Source organism: Cavia porcellus, unplaced genomic scaffold (genome assembly GCF_034190915.1).
Source record: "Cavia porcellus strain 051 isolate PalLab524CR breed Dunkin Hartley unplaced genomic scaffold, mCavPor4.1 scaffold_29, whole genome shotgun sequence".
Lineage (NCBI taxonomy): Eukaryota > Metazoa > Chordata > Mammalia > Rodentia > Caviidae > Cavia > Cavia porcellus.
In genome coordinates this window covers 12,786,542-12,805,541 of record NW_026947512.1, presented here as the reverse complement: position 1 = coordinate 12,805,541, position 19,000 = coordinate 12,786,542, and the positions used below count along the sequence as shown (strand labels likewise).

General features: G+C 39.7%; 1 pseudogene; it reads left to right on the top strand.

Moving 5' to 3' along the window:
• Window positions 1-49: 49 nt before the first annotated feature.
• Window positions 50-19,000, top strand: LOC134473985 (elongation factor 1-beta-like; annotated as a pseudogene).

Sequence of the window (19,000 nt, the reverse complement as noted above, 5' to 3'; positions counted from 1 at the left end):
GTATCTTGAAATGAACATGTTTTTTCTTTATTTAAAAGATGTACATGCAGGCTGGGCATTTAGCTCAGTGGCATAAGCAACTGCCTGGCAAGCGCGAGGTCATGGGTTCGATCCCTGTTACCAAAAAAAAAAAAGATACGTATGTCATTTTTCTCTTTTATTAGGTGCCATCTTTCTCTCTCTCTCTCTTTTTTTTGTTTGTTTTTATTTTTGTCTTTGGGGGTTTTTTGTTGTTTTTATTGTTTGGTTTTTGGTTTTTCTTGAGACAAGATTTCACTCTGCAGTTCAGGCTGTCCTTAAACGCACTTTGTTGTCCAGGCTGGCCTTAAACTCACAGTGGTCCTCCTGCTTCAGCCTCCCAAGTGCTGGGATTACAGGGGTACTCCACCACATGTGGCTAGATGCCATCTTTAAAACTAGTAATTTTTAACTTTTCCATACTAAATAGCCCAATAACATTTAGTAATTTGAGTTTTATTTTTTCTCTCAGAGTATAACTACATTAAGGGAAAAAAATAGCACTTAAAGAATGAAAACTCTTGCCAGTAGATCTGTATCTGGTTAAGAAGCAAACTACACACAAGTTGACCATCCCTAAATTGATGTTCAGAATGTTCTCAGATCCAAACCTTTTTTTAGTATTACTCATTTGTGATCTTTTTGGAGGATTTGGAGCATTCTGGTTTTCAGATGAGGTGCCTCTCCAGCAAATACACAAATATTCCAGATCTGGTTCCAAGCATTTTGATAAGGGATATTCAATTTGTATGTATCCTAAGTGGATTTTCAGTGCTTTCTAATGACCAACCTCATTTTATTTGTTCTATTGTCAAATAATACATTAAAATGATATGAAATAAATTTGCCAGACAAGAATTAGTAAAGGCGAGAATGCAAAGTTAAATTTCATTTAATTGGAGTTTTAATATGTACTGAGGGTGTACAAAATTTGAAAAATTAAGTGGTTATACCAGCTTGTATACACTTATTTGCTCCATTGTTCCATGCTGTTACCCACTCATATCACCCAACATCATCTACTTTTCTCCACCAAGAATTTTTTGCTTCGCAGTGACCATTTTCACCTCTCCAACTACTGTCTTCTGCTGTTCAGCCAAGTATATAGCTCAGTGACACAAGTTCCTGCCTGGCAAGCACAAGGTCTTGAGTTTGATTCCTGGTACAAAAATAGAAGATGCTTGTCTTGTGTAGTTTATTGATTTTTCCAGTTTTCGATACATGCCCAATTTGAATATATGAACTCATTGGAACACACATGAAACATATTAAACTTGTATTTCTTAGCTTAGTTGAATAATTAAAAAATCATAGTATGTTAAGTTACATAACTTAGAAATACTGCTTTATAACAACATTTTATAGAGTAAACATTCACACACTTTCCTCCAACTTCATAATTTGAAAACTTTTGAATTCATAAAAAAGTTGAATGCGTCCCTGATTCATCAGCATTTTTAACTTTCTATACCTGTTGGCATGTTTTCACATTGTATGAAATATATATATTTAGGGAGTGAACCATTTGAAAAATTTGAGTTGACCCTTCACCCTAAATACTTTGACATATACTTTCCTAGGATAAGACATTCTCATGAGCTACATGACCAAATACTACTGTCATACCTAAGAAACAGAAATTTTCATATCTGATACATAGTATATAGTCAAATTTTTTCAGTTATCCCCTCATCCATTTATTTTCTTCATTTCTCTATTTGTACTCCAGCTAAGTTTCATTTACACTGCTTTATGACTGTACATCCATATATATTTTACCTGAATCATTTACTTTGTTCTGAATGAACTACCAAAGTGAATATCAAGAGCCTTTTTGAGGGAGGTGGGGGTACCTGGGATTGAACTTGCAACCTTGTGCATACCAGGCAGGCGCTTATGCCACTGAGCTAAATCCTTAGCATGAAGAGCCTTTTTGAGAAAGGTATTGATGTTATACAACACACCAAGTATTCATTTATATAACAAGACATTTTAAACTATCCTGCTGGGGTATGTCTCCATTATTTTAAACCATTTTAAACTATCCTGCTGGGGTACCTCTCCATTATTTTCCCCTTATTTTTAAAATTAATCTTTGGAATATTTATTTATAACAGTGTACAACTGTAAAGACTTCACTTGCACTTGTGAAGCCAGATACTCAGAAGCAAAAAAATTTTTTATGAGTATGTCAAATCTTAAATCCTAAGCAAATGCCTTCTAACATTTAAAGTGAAGGAGATACAAAGCAAGTTTTGGCCCTAGAAGGGTTCCAAAGGGCTAAGACTGGTTTAAGAGCAGATTTTCCTACTTGCTTTTTGCATTTTAAAACTGAATTTAGCATTGGAAAATCGCAAGATCACTGAGCATCAAGTTTCTCAAAGGATTGTTCCAAGTATGAAGTATGCTAGTAAGCAAGCATCATACTCCTGGTATGTAGTGCACACTCAGTGCAAAGCACTAATGTCTGGATGCTGAGGGTCCTCATCCCTGGCTTCCATGTATTTACCAGCAGGGGTCAACAAAGCAGATCATTGTGGTTGGTGCAAGAGTGCACCATCTATAGCCTCAGTGCACACTGTCATGTGAAAGGTCTACACAGAGTTTTAAACCCAATTTCTTTTACCTTTCCCATCTCTATGCCCCCCTATACCCGCAGTACTGTGGATTGAAACTATGGCTTTTTTTTTTTTTTTTTTTTTTTTTTTGGATACAAGATCTCACTGTCCAGGCCAGCATAGGTTCAAACTGTTGATCCTCCTGACAGCCTCCCAAAATCTTGGAATTACTGACATGTGCCACCACACCCTGCTTTTACCCACATTCTTGAGATTTCTCATTTCAGGACTATTGTATCATTCTTGATGATTTCAATGTCTAACATTCTTACTAATCTCTTAGCTTGTTTTCCAGACTATAATTAGCTACCTAGTCCAATGAATAAATTGTGGTTATCAACATACATAATCCTTTAATGCTAATTTCAGCCATCCAACTCTGATCACCATTGTCTATGTTTTCCAGTTCCTATGTCCTTACCTCACTCCCTAACTCTACAAATTCCTTTGTCTCATCCAAACCTACAATCTACTGGTCATACCATGTCTGCAGTATCCTTTATTTCCTTAAAGTCCTTACTCTTTGTAGCAAACTTGAATTCCTTAACTAGTCCTTGAAATTCTTCCCCTTCTTATACCTTTAACTTCCTTGTCTGACTCTTGCCTTGATGGACTTGCTCAGAAAAAAAATTCCCTGATGAAATCCAGTTTCTGCACATCTGTCTCCACAAAGCTAAGGTGGGCCAGGGAGAATCATGGTGACTATCCTCATGCCATTTCATGACTATCGATCTCAAAGATGTCTTTAAAACTGCTGATAGTCACACTACATTTTCTTAATCCATTGTCCCGCACTACTTTAAGCTTAGCCATTTCCGTGTCCTTAAGTCAGCTCATGACCTGTTTCACTGAGAAAAGATGAAAGTTACCAAGACTTCACACGCTCCTTCTTCCAGCCTTTGTCTTTATGATCTACTTCTGCTCTTGCTACTTAGAATGAACTGTCTCCTCAAAACCCAGGGCTCTGTTTCATTTCAGCTTCATGTTTTCCCCTCTCTCTCCTGTATTGTTTTACCTGTTAATATTGGTCACTTCTGCCAGCATATTAGAGTACCACGTTTTGCTTCCCAGTTCTGTTGAGCCTATGTTTCCCTCTAACTATTGCCTATTTTTCTGTTCCATTTTATAGGAAAACACTGACAGATACCTACCATCATCATCATTTCTCACCATTCTTTCTTGAACTCAGGTAAGCCATTAGAAAATTCAGGGCCAGGGATTTAGCTCAGTGGCATGAGCACTTGCCTGGCAAGGGCGAGGTCATGAGTTTGATTTCCAGTACAAAAAAGAAAATCCAGTCCCAGATAACAGGCAAAACTTGCCATTTCATTCTCACATAGGTCTACTCTGCTCCCAGGTAAACCCCGATGCAGGTTAGCAGCCTGAGCCACAGGGAGCATAGCTGACTTTTCTTGCTCCTTTGTCCACGGTTTGTCCCCTCTCTAAAGTTCAGACACTAGCAGGGTTATAGTAAGGAACAGAGACATTAAGGGAGCAAGCAAGTTTTCATCTGCCCAAGGCTGAGTAAAATGACTTTAAACTTTGAGTCTGGCAGACATTTAAAGATTACTTTTAAGAAAAAGATTGATGATTAAAGATTACTCATGATCACCAGTATTATTTCTTTTTTTTTTTTTTTTTTTTTTTTTTTTGAGGAAGCTCTTACTGGATTTTTCTGACCTGTGTTCCCTGGATATGGATGATACTCTAGTCTCTGGCTAATCATTTGTTCCTTCCCACCTCCCAGGCCAAGGAGCAGTCAGAACCCAGCAGAAAAGCCACAGCTGTTGAAGCTACACTTACCAGAGAGTGCAGAATCCAACTCCTGTTAGAAGCCTACCGTATGTTGTCCGTACTTTGTCTACAGAAAAACTTGAAATGCTGCCCAATCCAAACTGGATGCAAAACTCTTGGTTCACAATATTGAAGCAGCCAAAAAGCCTTTGTTTAAATGTTTACATTTTCTGGGTAGTAGACTGTTTTTGATTCTGAATTTCTTAGTTCCTTCCAAGGCTGGGGACCATTTGCAAAAGAACTGATTTCAGGCGTTAGACCAGTGAAATTTGCCCCATAAAGGTCTGTATTTTGCAATCACAGCTGGGTGAGACCTAGGCCTTGGAAATACACTGAATTCACATTCTGGATACTTACATGGGACAGTATGTTGCATTTAGTATCTGTCCTCTATTATTGTTTAAATAGTATCAAAAGTTTATAAAATAAGAGTTTCTAATAGGCTTTAGAGGAAAGAAACATAATACTTTTTAAAAGATTATAGGAAACAAATTTCTTAATGGAAAACTCCGAGCACTTTTGGAAGCTTAGCAAGAGGATCTCAAGTTCAAGCAAAACCTGGGCAGTCTTCTGACTTAGCAAACCTTGTCTCAGAATCAAACATAAAAGGAGCCTGGAGAACTAATTCAGTGTAAAGGCCCTGACTCCATTACCAAGAAGTGAATTATTTTTCCTTTCTTTTATTGGGGGGGGAGGGGTGCAGGGTGATTGGGGCTTAATACAAAGAACTGGAAATTTGAAGAGAATTAAGAGAAACTATTTGATTGCTAACAGTATGTATAGAATATAGTTATAAGAATATAAGTACTTTTAAAGAGGTGTTTTGTTCAGTGAAGCAAAATAAACAATTTTATGAACACAATTGATTAGTCAGAGTCTGCCATATCTCTTTAAAGAGTCAGAAAGTCTACAGTGTCAAATTCCAAGAGCCAGGCAATGATCAGGAGAAATGAACAGGATTAATATCAATAGGAAAGATAAGCCTCCTTTTCCCAGGAGCAGGCAATCAGAATTCTTATATATTGGGCTTTATGGAACTTTAAAACAAAGAGTACAAAAATGACTCAAAATCCCCACATGAAAAAGAATATTGATTTGAGGGAAACTGAAATGCTAATATAAGACAGATCAAAGAGGCTCTTCTTTAAAATAACAATGTTACAACCGAGAATGGAAATTGTGGCTCTTCTTTTCCCCCAAGAGTCTCTAGTCTCCCCCAAAACCTCCAGAAAATTTGTTTGCATGAGCCCCGCTCCTGCTGCATTAGATCTGACCTGCATTCCTCTGTGTCTGAGAGCAGTGGAACTTGTCAAGTTGCTCAGAATAACTGAAATTTTTACCACAAGCCACATTTCCTAATATCAGGCTGGTTCTAGCACAACATTGTCTGCTATGGGTTTGTATTTCCATTCTGCGGTATTTATGGAAAAGGAGCAGTGTAACTAAGAGACAGTATGTAGAATGAAGTTTAGGGAATGATTACCTCTGGTATTTTTGCTGAGGAACACTAATAAATTGCTTATCCATTTCATACCTCCTTTACTGGTGTACAGAACTCTACTGATGATTAAGGTGAGTTACTTTCCCTCAAATTTGTGATTTAGTGACTTTCACCCTATGTCTTACAGATACAGGGCTCTTTCTCTAATGAAATTATCTTTTGAGCTATGTCATAAAGACTCAGAAGTTTGCCAAGAAGTGAAAGCAATGGTGACGGACATTGTCAGGGAAGGATATGATTTGGAGTGGGCACAGGAGGGCATTTCATCTAGAAAGAGCCCAAGGAAGCCCAGAAGTGCAGAGTGAAAGGAACTTCAGAGTGACAACTAGTCATTGACCTCATGGATTTTAAATTTATTTTCCAGCTTGAAGGAAATTAGATTTTTCTCTCTCCTTATTGTAAGAAGAAGCAATTACAGAATTGTCACGGAGTGGTTTTGCTCACAAAGATTGGTAGGTGTGAGATCTCCAAGGTACTGTCTAGCCCCTTTGTAGTGGATCTGTGTTTGAGATGACAGCTACCTAGAATTCAGGAAGTAGTTCTTGCCTATGTTCCTGATCTTTGTGTTGTTCTGGGCTAATTAACAGAGGCTCAGATTTCTACTCTAGCTCAAATACAAATAGAACCTGCACAGGGGCAGAACATTTTATGCCAAAATACACAAGACTGGCGCAGACAAATGGGACTATAAAGAAAAAAGGACAAAAGAAAGTAAACTATGTGGCAAACTTGCCAAAATGTGATGTCTAACTACAAGGGCCTCTTTTTCTCTGGAGGAAGTTAAACAAATGAGAGGTACGGACTTTGGGAAGAGTGACAGTTCACTGATGACAAAGAACAAGAAGAATAACAATATCCCATCTCAGCCTGGGAAGGTAAGAATATCATGACAAAGTGTAGAATAATTGCTCTCCACCTGGCTCAGTGAGTAAACTACCTGGACAATAGTATCAGCAGGAATGTTCAAAATAATCTTGGTCACGATTTCTTATTTGAATCTGTAAGGCCACATGTATTAAAACGTTTTCAGCTCCATCCATGTAGGAAAGAAGACCTGGAACGGCATCCCTCTCCCCAGCATGGGCAAGCAGATCTGTGATGGAGGAGTGGTACCCCAACCCCAGGGGAGCACAACAGAGGGCAGTGGAAGCAAAGACTAACCAACCAACAGATCCTGAATAAAGAGAGCACTGGGGGGCAGAGAGGAGAGCAACCAGACCCCATGACTGTCGACATTAAGTTCAACAGCCCATTTGAAACCCGCTGCCTTGCGGCCTATATCCCGCACAGAGTAGACGGCTGTCTCATTCAGCGAGACCAAGAACGTACCTTGGCTGGAACCATAACCACAGTCTGGAGGAAAAAGAACAGAGGGTCCCCCAGTCCAAGGAGAGCACCTCAGAGATGCACAGACTCTGAAAGTAGGCATAGAAAATCCTTTCTGACTGGATCCCAAGACCACGAATTGTGGAACAAAAGTACTCATTCATTACTGGATGATTTTTTTCTTTGACTCAATATTTTTTTGCTTTTCTTATTTTATATTATTTTTATCTTTTCTTCATTGAGTTTTTTTCAGGATTAGGGGTTTTCTCCCACTTTATTTTCTCTCTTCTTTTAGTTTCTTTTTTTCACTTTTGTTTTCCCTTCCAAGGTTTTTTCTCTTTATTTCCTGTTTTTGCTGTTTATCTTCTTTCTTCTTTTCCTCATTCTTTCCAACAACTGTTCCCCATTACTATTAGTTTTCTCTTACTTCTTAACAGGATTCATCTTACTTTTATTTCCTTCATCTCATTTCACACTGATGAACTTTTAAAATTTTGCTTTTTGTTTCATTCTCCAGTCCTCCACCTTTACTAGTATAACTACTAAACTTTACAAATCTGTAGATAGTTGATTTTATGCACCACTGCTATTAGAGGCAAAGTTGTTCCATTTAATAAATATCTAAAGATCAGCAGTAGGTCAATATTTGATTTGTCTTAATGTTCACAGTACAATTATAGGTCTGTTTTCTGTGAACACGATGGTACTTTATTAATCCTTAAGATTTGTCAATATTCAGTTTGTATTTAATGCTATCGTTGATGCTGATTTTATAGCAAAGGTATCATAGATGTTGCTATTAATTGGTTTTCTTGAGTTGCCAATATCTCAATTGCCTAGGGGCATTAATAATACTGTGGGCCATTCGCGGAAGACTGGGTAATGTGACAAACACACTGCAACCTCCAATCTCAAGTGAGCAGAAGTGACTGAATCCTGGACAAAGCCACGGGCCAGTGGTAGCCATGCCCAGAAAGTATCACTGAAAAATACGCATTAACTGAAGATGTCTGCATACTAGGAACAAAACTTCCCACTACAATAAACCTACAAGACTCAACACAAAGCAAATAAACAAAAGTAGAAACATGAACAGATAGGCATCAAAATGCTTCCAAAAGCTCCCAAAGCTCCCAAACCTGATCCATGGGGAGGAAACGAAGTCTTAGATTATTCAAGATGGTATTGGAGAAGATAGCAAAACAGTACAACAAGGCAATTGACTGGATCACAGAACATGTAAGTGACAAAATATTGGGCCAATTGAACAAAATCATTAATAGAAGAACTAAACAAAATAGTGCAAAACATGCATGACCAGCACTAAAAAAATTGGAAACTTTAAGCAGGTTCCAAATAGAAATTCAGAAGATGAAAAATTCTATTCAAAGTATTGACGGTCTCAGAACTAGAAGACAAGACTATTGTCAGAGACCAACTAATAAGAGACATCTTAAAAGCAAAAGAACAAGATTCAGCAGCTCTTGGATGATACAAAGAAGACTAATATTAATTGAAATCAGTGAATAATCAAAAGACAGCACAATTGGCCTAAACAACTTTACTGAAATAATAGCTGAAAACTTTTCGAATAGGTAAAAGAATTTAATACACAGATAAGTGAGACATATTAACTCCAAGTAGTTGTGACCAGATAAGAACTTCCTCATGATACATCCCACAAGTCCAACATAAGAACAGAATTTTGAAAGAATTAGAAAAGTGAAATAAATTGCTTATAAAGGAAAACCTATTTGAATTATAGCAGACTCCTTAATGCAATCCTTAAAAGTCAGGAGAAGTTGATGTAAAGTGTTTCAAGCTCTAAAAGAAAATAATTTTCAACTGGAATTGACATATTCTGCAAAACTATCTTTTAAATTTGATAGAGAAATATGATACTTTCATACAAAGAGTACCTAAAAAAATACATAACCACCAAACGAGCATTCCAAAAATTACTCAAGCATACCTTAGAAAGAGACAATGAAGTTAACAATGAAAAAATGTCTAGTAGAAAGAATAAATCATGCAGGGTGAGCAGTTAAGTAGAAGTGAAAGACAAGGAATCAACAACAGGAAAAAAAAGTAATGACAATAATAACTCATTACCTACCAGTGTAAATGGTCTCAATTCTCCAGTCAAAAGACACAGACTGGCAGAATGGATAAAGGTACAAAATCCAGGAGTATGTTGTACATAAGAAACACGTTTAACCCAAAAGAAACTCAAAGACTAAAATCAAAGGATGGGGGAACAATGTATATGTATGTAACAGGAACCCCACAAAAGTAAATATAATTATCTTACATTAAAACAAAGTGGACTTCAATCAAAAATGATCAAATGAAGCAAAGATCATTACATATTGGTTAAGAGAGCAACCACACAGGAAGTGGTAACAATTATTAACATATGTGCACTGAACAACAGGGCACCAAACTTCATAAAACAAGTACTACTGGACATAAAAGATCAGATAAACATTAGTGCTTTTGTAGTGTGAGTCCTCAATACTTCACTCTCACAAATAGATTGACTAGATAAAAACTCAACAGAGAAGTATCAAAGTTGATCCCAAGTCATTTCTTGTGCTTCAGAAGGTGGTGCCTGTAGTTTTCCTGAGCAGTGGAGTGCTTGGTGTCAACCTTTTGTGCTCTTTTGCTCTGTCGCTACCCAGCTCCCAGGAGCCTAGGCCATGGGTTTCCCAAAAGTCTAGGCCATGGGTCCCACTGGTCTGGGTTCCACTGGTCTACAAGTTCTCAACAATTACCTGTGGACAAGAGCTTCATTGAGGGAGATACACCCTCACAAGCAGATCCGTGATAGTATTTGAAGCAGTCTTCAGCCTACAACCTGTTGGCTTGTGTTATATCCTACATTGATATAATCACATGAAGTCTCATGAAAAGGAAAAGGCCAGCCTGCCAAGAGTGAAGAAAGCTTTAGGCAAGTATGGTTCTGCCAATGTGGAAGACAGCACAGGAAGTAAAGCTACTAAGAGTAAAGATGATGGTATATCGATCTCTTTGGATCAGGGAGGAGGAGGAAACACAGAAGGTAAGAGAGGAATGACTTGCACAGTGTGAATCCAAGAAAGTCATAAGTCCTACACTTGGCAAGTCTTCTGTCTTGCTAGATGTGAAATCTTGGGATGATGAGACACATATGGCAAGATTAGGGGAGTGTATCTGAAGCATTCAAGCACATGGCTTAGTCCAGGCTCTTCTGACTGGTTCCAGTCAGATATAAAATTTAAAAGCTTCAAATATGTAGCTGAAGATGATAAAGTTAGAACACACAGGCTGGAGGAGCAGATCACTGCTTTTGAGGATTATGGGCAGTTCATGGATGTGGCTGCTTTTAAGAAAACCTAAAATTTATCATGGATTGTTGCATTTCAATAAAAGCTTGAAAGATTTTTTAAAAATAGCAAAAAGATATCTCAGAGTTGAATAAATCTTTGAACAAATAGACTTAACAGATATCTACATAATATTCCACCCAACCCCAGAATATATTCTTTCAGCAGCACATGAAACTTTCTCTAAAATATAGCACATTCTAGCCAATAAATCAGACTTAAATAAATATAAAAGAACTGAAATTATGCCATGATATTATCAGGCCATACCACAATGAAATTAGACATCAATCACAAAAGAAAAAGCAGAAATTATGCAAATGTATGGGAATTAAACAGTATACGCTGAACTTCAGAATGGGTTAAAGGAGAAATCAAGGAAACATTAAGATAATTTCTAGAACTAAATGCAAATGCCAGTACAACATATTAGAACTTGTGAAACAAAATGAAATGAAAGCAGTCCTAAAAGGGAATTTTATAGCTGTGAATGCAAACCAGATTGCAAAACAGAGCAAGCCCATATAAACAACCTAACAATGCACCTTAATGTCCTAGAAAACAAAAACAAAAACAAACAAAAATCCCCAAGAAAAATCCAAACTCAAAGCTTGTACAAGGAAAGAAATTAGAAAGATCAGCGCAAAAATCAATGAAATTGAGGCAAAAAAATTAAAAAGAATTAATAAATTTAAGGTTGGTTCTCTAAAAGAAATGAGATGGACAGATTCTTAGCCAACCTAATGAGAAAGGAGAGAGAGAGAGAGACCCAAATCAATGCAATTAGAAATGAAAAAATTGAAATCACAATGGGCACTGCCATAATATGAAGATTACTAAGAGTTCGCAGGGACATCCAATTGCCAGCTTTTACAATATCCCATTCCAGATACCTGAAGTGATGCCTAGAACTCTCCAAACTATAATCACCTCAATTCCAGGAAGAGCAGAGCCTTACACCCCATCTCATGAAGAACTTTTCCCTCCCAAGCAAGTAATGAACCTATAGGAACTGAATTTCCCCTCAAGCTTTTTAAGGACTCCTTCAAAGCTAGGAAACCAGAATTAAAATAATGATCCACCAGACTATAGCCCATCTCATCTAATCCAGAAAAGCTGGCCTCATTCTTTTGTGAGCAGGTCAATCTGAACTCCCTTTAGTTGCTGACGCTGAGTTGTTTTCCTCGTCTCCCTTTCTTTTTAATTCTGCCTAAATAATCTGCCTATGCCTCACACCTTCTTCCTGCCCTTACATTGTATGCTGGCTCCACCGCTAGGTGGGTATAGGACTCACACCACCAATCCAAGCGCTAGACAATGAACCAATCACAGATGATAGCCCATAATTGCAGAAGGCTTGAGGGCCACTACCATAAACCATGACAGATACTCTGCAATAAAATTAGTCTGGATATGACATTTTAAAAAAAAGGAAACAAACCAAACTGATCTTTAATTGGTTCTTTGCCAATAGCTCCTAAAACCCATGGAATCTCCAAAGTGGAAAGAGTAGTTTTTGCATTCCAGTGAGATGAGCGGTGACTGGGATACTAAATCCGTTAAGGATACAGGCTGAATGCCTGATAGACTAATGCAGGTCAGAAGGTTGAAGCTAAGCTTTGCTCCCTGGCCTCTGAAGAAGGGAATGGTACTAAAAATGCATTAAGTTGCCAATGATGCAACCAATCTTGTCTAAACAATGAAGCATCTTTAAAATCCTTAGGTAACTGGGGCCAGAGAGCTCCTGGGATGGCAAAAGTATCCATGTGCCTAGAGGGTAACACACTCTAACTCCAAGGGGAAAGAAGCATCTGCACAAGAGACTCTTTCAGTGCTTGCTCTAAGAGCCACTTCGTGTGCCTCTACACCTACATTGTTTATGATATTATGACCCATAAATTGATAAATAAAAGCACAGTCATCCTCCCTTCTTGATCTTCAGAGGATTGATTCCTGGACTCGCAAAAATCCACAGATGCTGAATTGCCTTGTATATAAAATGGCACAGTAGGGGTTGGGGGTTTAGCTCAGCGGCATAAGTGCCTGCCTTGAAAGCAGGCAGTCGTGAGTTCGATCCCCGGTATCGATAAAAAGGAAAAAGACAAAAAAAAAAAAGGCACAGTATTTGTGTTTAACCTTTTGCATACTTTAAGTCATCTCTTAGTTTGTAAGCCTCAGAGTAATCAGCTGTCTTCTGTGATGACCGCCTTCTTACAAGATAGCCTTGTCACACACACCCCACCCCCCATCCTGCAGTCTTTTACACAGGAATAGCTCAGATTCATATGGGAGACATTAATATATATTGGAAGGCATGGCTCACTTGAAAGTTGTTCTAGAGACTCACTTTTGTGGAAGGATTTTTTCAAACCACATCACTCTTTTTTTTTTTCTTTTATTTTTTAGAGGCAGAGTCTTGCTGTATAGCCCAGGCTGTTCTCAAACTTGTGGCAATCTTCCTGTCTCAGTCATCTATCTCACCGTGTGCCACCACACACAGCTCAGATCACACATTCTAGACCCAGACCAAGTTGCAAAGTCATTTATCCACATAGACCAAGCAGATGATATGTGAGTAAAGAAGGAAGGCCTGATGCAAGGTGATGGAGACTGAGAGAGGCTGAGGAGCCCTAGAAAGTGAAGACCCTAATAAAGGACAACTGACTTTACCTTTAAAGATATGGGCCCCATGTTACTGTATCCTCTGAATTTCCACAAAGGTTTTATATAAAATGTCCTAATTCCAGAAACATGGTATTAGGGAAGTAAAATACTTCTGGCCTATCAGTTTGTGAACACTGTTTTAGATCTCCAAGATAATGTCCATGCTTTAGCACAGCATACAAGGCCCTCATGATCTGTGGGGTCTGTGTTGCCTGACCATCCAATCTCACTTCCCAATCCTCTGCACCATGCATACATTTGCCAAGTGTTTATCAATGCTGCCTATGTGCCAAGTATGCTGTAGGTGCTGGAGATGTAGCAGAGAACAAAACAGCTTTTAATTTCCTTATATTTTAGTTGGAAAAGACCATCAACAAATAAATGTCTAAAATGTCAGATGGCACTAAGAACCATAGAGGAAAAGAAGGTAAACTGAGCCCCAACATGGCAGGTGGCAGATCCATTCTTGTAACACTCTTCTATCACTTTAAATGATGCTTCTCTTACCTGGGACTTAGCTTGAGTATCTCAACCTGTGAAGTATTTTCTCTTATCCCCCACCCAGCCTGCCAGTGTGTGGTGACCCTGCTTCTTGATTTTCAAGTGCTTGTGCCTACTTTTGCCATGTGGCTGTAACTAGTTTTTAAGTTTATGTTTACCTTGGGTATCCCCTACCAGATAGTAATTTGAGGGCTTCTCCATTGCCTGAAATTTTCTAAACATCTTTGTTAATCAAAGGAGCATCCTTTTTGGGAAAATCTTCAGGTAGGGAGGTGTTTATTGGAGAAACACTTTCCTATGCTCTGTTTTTCTCTTTCTCTATAAGAAAGGTTCTTAAGCCTGCTACCAAAATATGGAACTGTGCATGTTGTTATTTGAAGAGCCAATTTAAGGGACTTTGTGTACATTCTTCAACTTGGGAACAGGTTCTTAATGAGTGTGAAATATTGTCTTATATTTTCAATGAGTCAAGGAGGCCCAGCTACTTTTACCTGGTGTGAGACCCTGATGTACTCATTCTAGATACATACTCATACAGGTATCATGCACATGAAAACATGTATGATGTTCCGTTAGTCTACAGGTGGGGACCTAACTGTGCATTTACGCTCAGTAATTTAGGTAAACAGGATGCATATCTCTAATTGACAGGCATCAAACATAAAAGCTGCCTCTGGCACAGCTCTATCTCTGCTCTGCATCTAACTTTCTGGGTAGTGTGGTTCTGCCTGATTCCTGCTGCCTGAGTTTGCAGTGGTTTAAGCCTCGTTATCTAACATTGTGAGAACCTCACTGAGTATATTTGGAGGCCTAATGGGTTTTCTAGAAGACCCAGAGCTGGGGTTCGTGGCTCTGTACATTGCCGTCCCATGGAACAAAATGAGGCTGAATTTCTGTTGCTCTGCGGAGCACACATGTTCCACTGCATGCTGGAACGCTTGAGCTTTTGAGCCTAACCACAGGGTGCTGTGGGCAGATCAGCCTCTGATCTGTCTCATCTCTGGAAACCCTGACTTTCAGGCTGTGTCAGAAGCTCCCCCTAAAAGAAAGTGACCAATGAAGAATACTGGGAGGAGAGGTGACACTCAGGTTGGCTGGGAAGCCTGTGCCTTACTTGGACAATTGCTGAGAAAATGGGATCAACAACAGGTGTCAGGTGTGTTTACCCCACTGGATAAATGGGACCAGGGTAGGGAAGAGGACAATCAGTGAGTGAGCTGCCAGGCATGTCCATAGGTGCAGTGAGGATTCAGGTCACTTATGATTTATGATTTCTGTTGAATTAGTTATTTTCTTCATATAATCTTTTTGAGGGGATGGGCCCTAGGTTGGTTTGTTTGTTTAAACATAAAAGGTAAAGTGGAAATCATGATCTTAAAGCCTATATCAAATTCAATCACCTCCGTGAACTCTTTTCTCAGAGTTCTGTCCAATTCTTCCCATTTTTCCAACTTTAGTCCAAATATGCTTTCTCTGCTCTTTAACCCAGTACCAATTTGGAGGCTTCTTTGGGTGTTTTTCATGGTTGTCACAGGACTTCTCAGCCCTGATGTAAGTTTTCAGTTTGCCCAACCAAAGTTTGAGGACTGGCTCTGCTTCTCTTTACCCCACTTACATAGTTAAGTGTAGAGCTTATCTCCAAGGAGTTCAGTGATCAGTGGTAGAACCAATGGTAGAACTTTTAACCTCCCACCATCCCTTTGCCCAACCTGGAAACTGATGTCTGGCATTGGATAGATGCTGAAAAGGTTATTTTCAGGCAAATCTTTTAATCGTGTTGTAAACAGATTAGGGCAGGGTCCAACAGCAATACAGTATAGCATCAGTTTCAGAAATATGTTTGCCATGACTGGTCACAATCCTTATAGTTGTTTTATAATCTGTTGATGGTTTGCTCTGTAAATTCCTTGAAGATGGGGACATCTGCATTCAATTATATTTCCACAGTGGAACCTGGGCACAGTGCTTAGGACTAGTTAGTAGAAGGATTTATTAGACTGGCTGGCTTTGCAGGAACTTATCAGTGTATGATTTGAGCCACCCCCAACTCTGATTGTGGAGGAAGGACTGATGTTTAGCAGAAAATCATCCAGGAAAGGCAAGAAAATTAAAAGCATCTATTCACAAAGGATTCACGGTAGCACAAGAAGGTCTAATGATGTGCCTTTGTTCAAGGACTGAAGTCTGCCCAGCATGGGCTAGGTGAACATAGAGGGGTAGGCAATCCCCGGGGAAGAGACTGAGCCTGAGATGTCCAGTATGAATGGAGGAAAGTCATGTTTTGGTAGAGAAAATGTAGCTGATGATGAACTCCAATTTTGGGCATTTTGATGTGCCTCTGAATCAAAAATTGTATTCTGGGGACCTGGAAAGCATTGTGGGAGGCAGAGGCGAAACCTCATCAAAAGCAGTTTCATGTTCTCACACTGAACCTCAGTGGAATGTTCGGTGGGTGAGAGACTGATGTCAGCCTGGGATAGGTTTGCTATCCCAGGAAGCACTGCTCAGGGCCAAGATCCCATCTGGGTGGAGTTGACCTTTCGTCTTCTCAGGAGCCAGCAGCACTCCTACCTGCTACCCAAAATATGATCATTGCCCTTTCACTGAAACTCTGCTTCTCTTTAATCAACCTTTTGGTGTCCAAGTTGTGGGTGTATATTAGGTCTGTTTTGTCTTGCAAATAACAGATCCCTGTGCCAAATAGGCTCACACTGAACAAAAGGAAAACTATGACTTCCACAATTTACACAGTTTAGGAATGTATTTCCCAGACTGGAATCAGATACTCAGATGAAATCCACGAGAGTCTGTTTTTGCCTATCAGTTAACTCTGCTCTCTTGCAAGTAATTCAACAAGCAGTGCTAGGCTTTCTGTGTTATTAACAAGCCCAGCAGAACAACAGCATTTCTTTTGCAATGGTTCCTGCAGCAGTCCCAGCTGCTTGTCCTTCTATCATCCAATAACTGAGACTAGCAAGATTCGTGGTGGTAATGGAACATGCTGAGTTCCATCCCCATGCCGGAAGTAGGATGGGTCCAGATAGTGTCAGTTACAAGCATGGCTGGGGAAAGGATAGGTGATTCTTCAGAGAAAACTCTACTGTCCATATCAAAATGGGGTGATGGTTTCAGACAAGTATAAGTGTGTTTCTATAGAAACATGAATTTCACTCCATCTAAACTTTAAGACTGGGTTCCTAAAATTGGGTTTCCCCTTTCCCATATCATATAGTAGCAAGTTTTAAAGCACAAGTTGGATATTTTTTTGTGAAGGACAATCTTCAAGAGGACAAATGCCATTTAATAGTCTCCCAATCCACACAATCAAGAAGCACAATTTCTGCTTCTCAGCTAAGGTCAAACATAAAGTTTCTAAAACCAATTGCTTGGTAACAAAAAATCATAGGTGTATCTGAATGAAAGCAAAATATCATGTTTGAGATCTGTCTTCAAGGGACTCAGGGTGCTCAGAGCTGCTGTGGAGAGCACTTGGCCTGGACTGCTCTTGTGAGACGGGGATGTTTTGACTCTGCCTTGCTTCTCACAGTGGGATGAGTCTGAGTAATCCACTTCTTTCCTTAGTCTCAGCTTCCTCAGATTTGGTATTAAGTTTTGGACTGGATACTTTCTCTCCAGTGTAGTCCATTTCTTTTCTAAATAGTTTGATTCTTAGTTGACAATCCAAATCTGTAATGGAACGTTGTGCTTGTCTTTAGATCCAATGCAGACTGACCCTAGATTTGGAGACACTGTTAACTGTCACATGTCATGTGACTTTGTGACAGGAAGCTGGTGAGCCAATCCAATAACGCCCTGGATTCCCTGAGCATGAAGAACATGAAATAAGGCAGGAGAGGCATCTGTGCATAGAAACCTCTAAGTCTAACAATTCAATCCTTTTCTATTTGCTTTGAGACAGTCTGTCATTGGAAATGACAGGCTGCCTACCACCATGGTGCTCAGCATAGTTTGGGAAGGTCTTTCTATCCCAGGGTTTCACTTGGGCAATAAAAAAAGATTATGTTGTACTGAGACCAAAGGAAAGGTCCATGTCCAGAGCAAGGGATAAGGGAATGAATGAATGAACCTATGACTGAGGGCTTAAGATTACTTCTAGTTCTGATTCCATGACTGAACTGAGGAGAAAAAATAGTACATAATTATAAGAAGGTGAGGGGGAAAAAAAAGAACGTGGAAAGTGGGTGAACTGGAGAAAGAGACTGTGGTGCCAAAGAGATATTTTGAAACAAAGAGCTCATGACATTGAGCTTCTGCCCCTAAAGCCTTCTGCAAAAGGATGTTCCTCCTGTCACCCCTCTGACCACTTCCTCAGTGCCCCCACTCCACCCCCACCCCAGAGACCTAGGGCCGAAACAAAAAAGTAAGAGTGCCTGGAAAATGAACTGGATCCCGCCTGTGTCTTTGTTCTCTGCCTCCTGATCCTCTCCAGCCCCTCCTCTGCCCAGCACATGGTGCTGATTGACCCAGGAACAGGGAGATTGAGCGGAAATCTTTGCAGCAGGGACACACAATTTACTTGTGCCAGGGTCTGGGTGTGAGACAAGTGTTTGCCATGCTAGACAAAGGAAGGCACAGAGCTTCAAAGGAGGACTGCAGAGGCACAGGAAACCTCAGCACTTTTATTCCCTCTGCTGAAATTCACCCCACCTCTAAACTCCCTCTTTTTATAGTCACAAGTAAGACATGAGAGGGGCAAAGAGAGTGGGCCAGGTGGCATGATGAGATTCAAATACTCGCTTTTGTGGTGGCAATGAGGATGGTTTTTAATGCTGGCAATGAAAGGAAGGAATTTGGCCTCCACAGTGGCTAGGCAGGATGACAAGGGACAGCAGGGAGGTACCTTGGGAGGCTATGGGGACTTTGTCAGGGGCTGCTTCAGGGAACTCAGGGAGCAGGCTGCAGGGAGGTAGCACACAAAGGACAACGGGGACTCGAGATCAAGAAGACTGAAGGCAAAGACAGAGGCCTGGTCTCAGATGAGCCACAGGTGATCTGTGACTCCTGGTAGGCATAGATGATGAAGGGGTCTCCAGAAAAGGAAAGAACATAACATGGAAATCAAACTTCAATACCTGGAAGTCTAGAAGGACCCCAAGCGTGGAGAGATGGCTTTATTCTCGATTTCCTGTTGCAGGACACAGAGTTTCAGGGCCAGTTTCCTCTTTTGGGAACATTGGAATAGACTGTCTGTA